The sequence below is a fragment of the Mchenga conophoros genome, linkage group LG15 (genome assembly GCF_057382185.1).
Source record: "Mchenga conophoros isolate Kocher_MC1m ecotype Shallow Benthic linkage group LG15, M_conophoros_male_GT1.1, whole genome shotgun sequence".
Taxonomy (NCBI): domain Eukaryota; kingdom Metazoa; phylum Chordata; class Actinopteri; order Cichliformes; family Cichlidae; genus Mchenga; species Mchenga conophoros.
In genome coordinates this window covers 33,600,998-33,609,209 of record NC_140540.1, presented here as the reverse complement: position 1 = coordinate 33,609,209, position 8,212 = coordinate 33,600,998, and positions in this window count along the sequence as shown.

The following is an 8,212-nucleotide window of genomic DNA, read 5'->3' as shown; positions in this document are numbered from 1 at the left end:
ACATGGTGGTGGTCAGAGGGCCCGGTGGCGCCTGTGTCCTGCAGCCTCGCCTCTGTCAGTGCGCCCCAGGGCAGCTGTGGCTACAATGTAGCTTGCTATCGCCAGTGTGTGAATGTGTGTGTGAATGGGTGAATGACTGAATGTAGTGTAAAGCGCTTTGGGGTCCTTAAGGACTAGAAAAGCGCTATACAAATGCAGGCCATTTACCATACCACATAGTCCCTTAAACTGGCAGTTGCCTACAGACATCTGTGTCAGACACAATATGTTTGAAGGTTGCCTGTGTGGTACCTGCACAAGTCGGTAAATAGTGTTTCTTTTAAAGTCTGACCACACAAAGCACTTTATATAACATGCCTCATTCACTCATTCATACAACCACTTTTTAGCTAATGCATAAGTAGTTTCTGTCTAATTTTCACACTCTGATTGATGCTTCAGAGGTGTTAGCATGGTTTAGTATAGTTGGGGTTAGCATCTTGCTAGCTATATTTGGCATACAGACCAGAGCAGGCAGGGATCAAACCATCAAACTTCTGAATAGTAGATGACGTGCTCTACCTGCACCCCTAAGTGATGCTGTTAGATGCTTTGACTGAGTTATTAAATGTTGCTGGGTCAGACAGAGATGAGTTAGAAATGATAGAGCCAGCAGACATGGTAAGGCACAAATAAAAAGCAGAATAAAGAACAGGTTGTGGCTGTGCTGAGTGCTGTCTTTCAGGATCAATGGACCTCTGTACAGACACCTCACCATCAGGGATACATGCCACTGTTGACAGACATGAATGCCTTCCTTTACATGGAACTACTGTTTGTATGCTCTATTCTAAAACCTCCCAAAGGTTTATTTCATTGCTAACTCTTTCTGTCACCAGGACTGTGATCAGAATTCAAGCATGAGCTTACAGCCTTGACATCATTACATGACATCATATATTCACCGTGTAGAAAAGCACTATATAAGAACCAGTCCATTTGCCTTTACGAAAGAACCCCAAAAATGAGTCCACACTATAAAAATGATGCCAGATTTGACTCAGGATCCTCACTGTGCCCCTACTTTAAAGTGGATTGAAAGGATGGTTGTTGATTGTAGAGAAAGAACACACAAGCAAACAGATAAGATATAGACTTAGTGAAATATTTTGCTCTCACACTTGATAAAATGTATAGAAATATGTATAATAAACTCTAAATCAGTATATCAATTATTAAACCATGAAACGTATCCACATTTTCAGTTAGCAATCACCTTTAATCACATTCGTGTGATTAAGTGTTTGCTTAAAAAGTGAAATATTTTCAGCACATTGCTCAGAAATATCTCACACATTTTCTTTTGATATGTCCTGTCTGTAAATTATTAAAGGCATATATTTGAATTATAAATGCACTAACTATAAGAAAACAGGCAAAACATGCACCATGCCTGAGGCTACGTCTCTTCATTGCATATAATTTCCATGTAGTCACTCTCTGTTTTCTCCGCTCCGTGCTTTCTCCTCCTTTGTGTTTACCTCCCCCTTCCTCCCTTCAGCTACACACACCCTCCCACCACCCTGGCCAGCCAATATGGTCTGAATAGAGGCTGATTCAGGGTGTCAGGCCCTGTCTTAAATGTAATAAATTAGCACTGAGCTGGGGAAAGGTGCATCCTTCCCAACACATCACCAGAGAAGGAGCGTGTGCACCACCATCCTTGACCTCGTCTTCTAACCCCCACTTTTTATACACACACACACACACACAGACACACACACACACACACACACACACACACACACACACACACACACACACACACACACACACAGACACTACAACCTCCAATTCCCCCTCCATCATCAGCTAGTCCTGGTCTGGTTGGCTCTGTCAGCCATCATCCAGTGCTCCAGTGAGAATCATTAGCATTGTCATAACTGGCTGGGAAAGGAGGCCAGCAGAGACCTGGTTGAAGGGGTAGTGGGGGATATCTGTGTTTGTGAGAGTGAAAGAGTGGGTGGTAGTATGCAAGTATTCATAGCTATGTGTTTGCATACAGACACTGTAGGTTTATGAACAAATGTTCATCTTTTTCGTATGTGGCTATTTCATGAGTGCGAATGTCTGTGAGGGCTGGTGCGTCTGTTTGCCTGCACGTGCGTGTGTATGTGTGTGTGTGTGTGTGTGTGTGTGTGTGTGTGTGTGTGTGTGTGTGTGTGTGTGTGTGTGTGTGTGTGTGTGAGAGAGAGAGAGAGAAAGAGAGAGAGACAGAGAACTGGTGCTGCATGCAGACATAGAGTGGTAATAAATAGAATGTATGTGGCAGCTGCAGCATTTGAGCAAAGTGGATACATGACTTAACAAGGTGTCCTGATGAAATGTGCAGAAATGGTTAATGAGTAAGATCAATTCAATTCAGTTTTATTTATACAACACCAAATCACAGCAACAGTTGCCTCAAGGTGCTTTATATTGTAAGGTAGACCCTACAATAATACATGCAGATAAAAACCCAACAACCATATGACCCCCTATAAGCAAGCACTTGGCGACAGTGGGGAGGAAAAACTCATTTTTAACAGGAAGAACCTCCAGCAGAACCAGGCTCAGGGAGGGGCGGCCATCTGCCACGACCGGTTAGGGAGAGACAAGGAAGACAGGACAAAAGACATGCTGTGGAAGAGAGCCAGAGATTAACAACAAGTATGATTCAATGCAGTGAGGTCTTTTAACTCATAGTGAGTGAAGAAGAAGTACTCAGTGCATCATGGGAATCCCCCAGCAGCCTATACCTATTGCAGCATAACTAAGGGAGGATTCAGGGTCACCTGATCCAGCCCTAACTATATGCTTTAGCAAAAGGAAAGTTTGAAGCCTAATCTTAAAAGTAGAGATAGTGTCTGTCTCCTAAATCCAAACTGGAAGCTGGTTCAATAGAAGTGGGGCCTTAAAAACTGAAGGCTCTGCCTCCCATTCTATTTTTAAATACTCTAGGAATAACAGGTAAGCCTGCAGTGCGAGAGTGAAGTGCTCTAATGGGGTGATATGGTACTATCAGGTCATTAGGATAAGATTGGACCAGATTATTGAAGACCTTGTAAGTGAGGATTTTGAATTCAATTCTGGATTTAACAGGGAGCCAATGAAGGGACGCGGGTATAGGAGAAATATACTCTATCTTCCTAGTCCCTGTCAGTACTCTTGCTGTAGCATTTTGGATTAACTGAAGGCTTTCAGGGAGTTTTTTAGGACATCCTGATAATAATGGATTGCAGTCGTCCAGCCTGGAAGTAATAAATGCATCAACTAGTTTGTCAGAGTCACTCTGAAACAGGAAATAATTACTAAAGTTAACTCAGAAAGATCAATTGGAGAAAGAGACTCTAAATGAATATCAATGGTACTGAAAGAAGTTGTAGATAATGTTACATCTGTGAGATGATTATGATTAATTTTTTTCTCTAATAGTTAAAATTTCATCTGTGTAGAAGTTCATGAAGTCAATAGCGCTTTGCTAATTATTTGAGCTGTATAGTGTAAACAGAATTGGTCCTAGCACTGAACACTGTGGAAGTCCATAATTAACCTCAGTGTGTGAAGAGGACTCTCCATTTACATGCACAAAAGATATGATGTAAAGCACTGCAGTGCAGTACCTGTAATACCTACAGCATGTTCTAATCGCTCTAATAGAATATTATGGTCAACAGTATCAAATGCTGCACTGAGGTCTAGCAGGACAAGCACAGAGATGAGTCCACTGTCAGAGGCCATAAGAAGATCATTTGTAACCTTCACTAAAGCTGTTTCTGTGCTGTGATGAGCTCTGACACCTGACTCAAACTCTTCCAATAAGCCATTCCTCTGCAAATTATCAGTTAGCTGTTTGACAACTACTCTTTCAAGAATTTTTTTAATGAATGGAAGGTTAGAGATTGGCCTATAATTAGCTAAGACTGCTGGGTCTACAGATGGCTTTTTAAGTAACGGTTTTACTACTGCCAGCTTGAAGGCCTGTGGTATATAGCCGATAAATAGAGAGAGGCTGATCATATTTTAGATTAAAACATTAATATTAATGTAATAAATGTAAATATTAATCAGTTACACCTGATATGTGTAATGTACATTCCAAGCCTATGTAAAAACCCAATTTTATTTGTTGTTATTTATATATTCTTTCATGGTTAGGGCCAGTATTTTTTATATTTCTTCAACAACATGTACTAAAAAAAAAACACTTGCATGGAGTATTTACAAGAAGACATGTTCAGCAAACAGAATAACCTAAATAATTCACAATTGAAGAGTGTTTAAAAAAGAGTTTTGCCCACAGTGTTTTAACCTACAAAGGTCTCACATGTCCCTGACAGTTCTCCATGGTCCATCTGTGCACTCTGTCATCCTGATACAGTTTGATAACCACTGGTTAAATGTACCATCACCTGCAGTACATGTGTATTTCTCTCACACAGTCACAGTCAGTGATCACTGATTCGTTGATACCTTTGAAGAAAGGTAGTCCTCTTCATTTCCATAATCCATAAATCAAACTGTACTTCTTATAAATCTGTCACTGCAGCCTGCGTATGCCATTAATCTTTCTGATAATCAATCCTCTGCATGCTATTAGTTATTAGACTACATTCTGTTCATGAGTTAGAAAAAAAACACGTAACATATGTGAATAGTTAGCATGTCTATTTCTCCTTTGTTTTTTTAAGTGATTAGTAATTCGATATTAGTACAGGTTGCACAGCCATTTTCTCTGCACTTTTGTATTTAGCCAGTAAAAAGACAAGTCATATTTCTATTAATATAGTTTAATAAAATATATGCTCTAAGCCAGGGGTTTCAACCCTAAATGAGCTGTGGGTGTGCTGGCACTGTCATCTCATTGGAGGGCCACCTTGGTGTTCAAGTAGCATAACATAGCATCTTTATTTAAAATGCACTTTACAACCAACAATGTTGACCAAAGTGCTACAAATATAAAACAGAGAGAAAACAGTTTAAATTACATATAAAATATCTTAAAATTAAAAATAATATAGTTAATAAGAAAACATATTAAGAGACATCAACAAGTCCTGCTGTGCTGAAAGCCAAGGTAGATAAATATGTTTTAAGTTGTGATTTAAAAACAGATAAGGAAGGTGCCTGTCTAACATGTAAAGGCAACACACAGCAAACGCCCGATCCCCTCTGAGCTTACGATTAGTCCTGGGCACACTCAGGAGGAGCTGGTCTGCCAACCTGAGGGACCGGGAAGTTATGTATGGATGAAGAAGCTCAGAGAGGTACAGAGGGGCAGCATTGGACAAACATTTAAAAACAAATAAAAGCAGCTTAAAATGGATCCTAAAATGCACGGGCAGCCAATGAAGTGAAAATAAAACTGGGGTGACATGCTCGCATCTACGTGTGCCAGTTAAAAGGCGTGCAGCAGCATTCTGAACTAGCTGCAGTCGAAAAACAGAAGATCTACAAAACAAACAAACAAACAAAAAACCCCACAAATATTTCCTAAAATGTAGTGAATGTAGTGTTTTGTTTTGTTTTTTTATTATTATTTTAAATATTGTATAACAAGACAAAACTGCAAATGTAAACTCAAATTATTTTTCTCTCGTAACTAACTGAAGCCTTTCATTGAACTATAATAAACACTCTCTGCTCATATTGCCTTCATATTAAATCAGTTTGGGCTTTTTAAAGAACTTATTTAAATACTGCACTCGACAACAAACAGATCGTCCCTAACAAAAAAAGGAACATCAAGGGCCAGATTGCATTAGATTTCTTTCTGTAGGGTGACATGGGCTGGAAGTGGCCCCAGGGCCGTGAGTTTGAGGCCCCTGCGCTAAGCATTGTAGCTCGTATTGATTACGTTTTTATATTCACTATCATTTGAGAATTTACATGACCTAACAGTTTGTCTCATTCAGTTTAATTCACAGCCAGTGGTTGGGGTAAGAAGAACGCAAAAGGAGAAAAGAAAAGCATTATGAGACATTAACATTAACTCATTCACTGCCATTGACGTCTATAGCCGTCAATTGCAGTGAATGAGTCAATGGGTTTAACTCATTCACTGCCAATGGCTGGCAGTGAATGAGTTAACAATAACAACAAGCAAATAGGTAGATACTATTTTATTTGAAAATGAATCAGGTAAGCAGGGGGGCAGGTAGGTGTTTCTGGAGAGTATTCAATGACAGATTACCGGCTTAGGTGGAGCAGAAGTGACCAGCATCCAGGTTGGAAGAGTTATGGCGAGGTGGAGTGAGACAACTGAGAAGACAAGAGAACAAGGTAAGATACAAGCACTATGATGAACACAGGATACGAGAAGCCACGAACTAACATAGGATTAGTTGTGAGCGCTGGTCTTAAGTAATGCCGGTCTAATCAGCTCCAGGTGGGAGCCCTGGGAGGAGTGATGATGACTCCACCCAGAGGAGGGGCGCCAGGCACTATAGAGAAACACTGACTCACCCAGACCACGACAAACTGTCTCTATCGATGTGGTGTGTGTATGTGGCGTGTGTAGGGTGTGAAGGAAGATGTCATAGAAGAGGGATAGTAGTATAGCAAAGACAGTGCCTTAAAAATAAAAATAAAGCATGCAAGAAAATAAATCAAGCCAATTTTACAACAGATCAATCACATCAGAGTGTTTGTTGTCATTTTTAAATAATTCCATATGTTTGTTTGTTTTTTTGTCAAATGACATGTAATATGAGCGACTGGCTTGCTTGGCAGGTCCAGTGTGGAGTGACTGACATACTGTTTAGTTGAGACAGATTATGAGGGTCGTTCCCCAGTGAACACAGGTGCTCCAGGCACTACATTCACACCACAGCTTTGTTGTTTCTTTGTTTAACTATATTTCTAGAATCTAAGTGAATTCTGATATCTAATTTTATTTTTGTGTACATCAAGTTTTCAATGTACAATATTAATGCCTTAGTTCCACATTGAGCATCCAAACTGTATGTTTTATTTTGAATGTTTATTGGTTCTTTGCTAGCCTAGATTATGAGCACTGATTCCATCAGTTGAATTTTTGATAAATCCTGTTAAGGAAGTTAAACAACATGGTGAGGTTATTATTGAGAGCTCCAGTCTTAGCCTGTGATTAGACCCACAACAAACCTGTATCTGTGTTCTCCAATAATTCCTGTCCTGTCATTGTGGAGTGGTACACCAAGATGACAGACCAGACCAGAGCCCCCTCCTTTTTCTGTGCATTTCTATACGTGCATGTAGTCATCCATGTGTGTGGCAGCATGAGAATAAGATAGCTAGACTGGTGTGCATGTATGTGTACTCTACCCCAGTATAGGCGGCAGTATTAATGAGCCCAGATTTCATTTCCGATGAGCGATTATTTGACTGTTCATTTGGCTAAGATTTATGATGAGGCCCTATATCTGTAGCCTGCAGCACTGCACAAGTCTTTAATAATGGGGAATGAACACATTAATCACCCTGTAGCAGTCAGCTACAGAAAGCAAGGGAGCACCATCCAATCTGCATCACTGGATGAGAGAGACTATCACCTCATATTCATTTAAAAACCTTATCTAGTACATGGAGGTAAGGAAAAATGACCTGTCTAACTGAATATGATTTAACATCATAAAACTGAGAGTCATACACACACTAGTTATCCTGTTGTGATGAAAGACACAGACCAACATTGGGCTGTCTGCCCAATGTTGAGGATGCACAAACAGAATCACCATAACAAACCCACAGGGTTTATCTAGGGTGGAGCATTGCCACTATTCGCAAAACCTCATGAGTCTCAGGGCTATATATATATAACCTTATATATATATATTAGTGCTTTAGCGTTAATCTCATTAAAATGACGTTAATGCCATAACCGCATTAACGCGACAAATCTCCATTAGCAAGTTTGCACAGTTGTAGCCACAGCTGCCCTGGGGCAGACTGACAGAGGTGAGGCTGCCATATCGTGCCATCGGCCACTCTGGCCATTACCAGTAGGCGGTAGGTGAAGTGTCTTGCCCAAGGACACAACAACCGAGACTGACTGTCCGAGCCGGGGCTCGAACCGGCAACCTTCCAGTTAAATGACGAACTGCCAACTCTTTGAGCCACGATCGCCCCACTTCATAGACGCCTCACTGTCACTTACCGGAACTTCAACATTATGCAATTCATACTGTACATAAATGCCACTTGTTTTGCACAA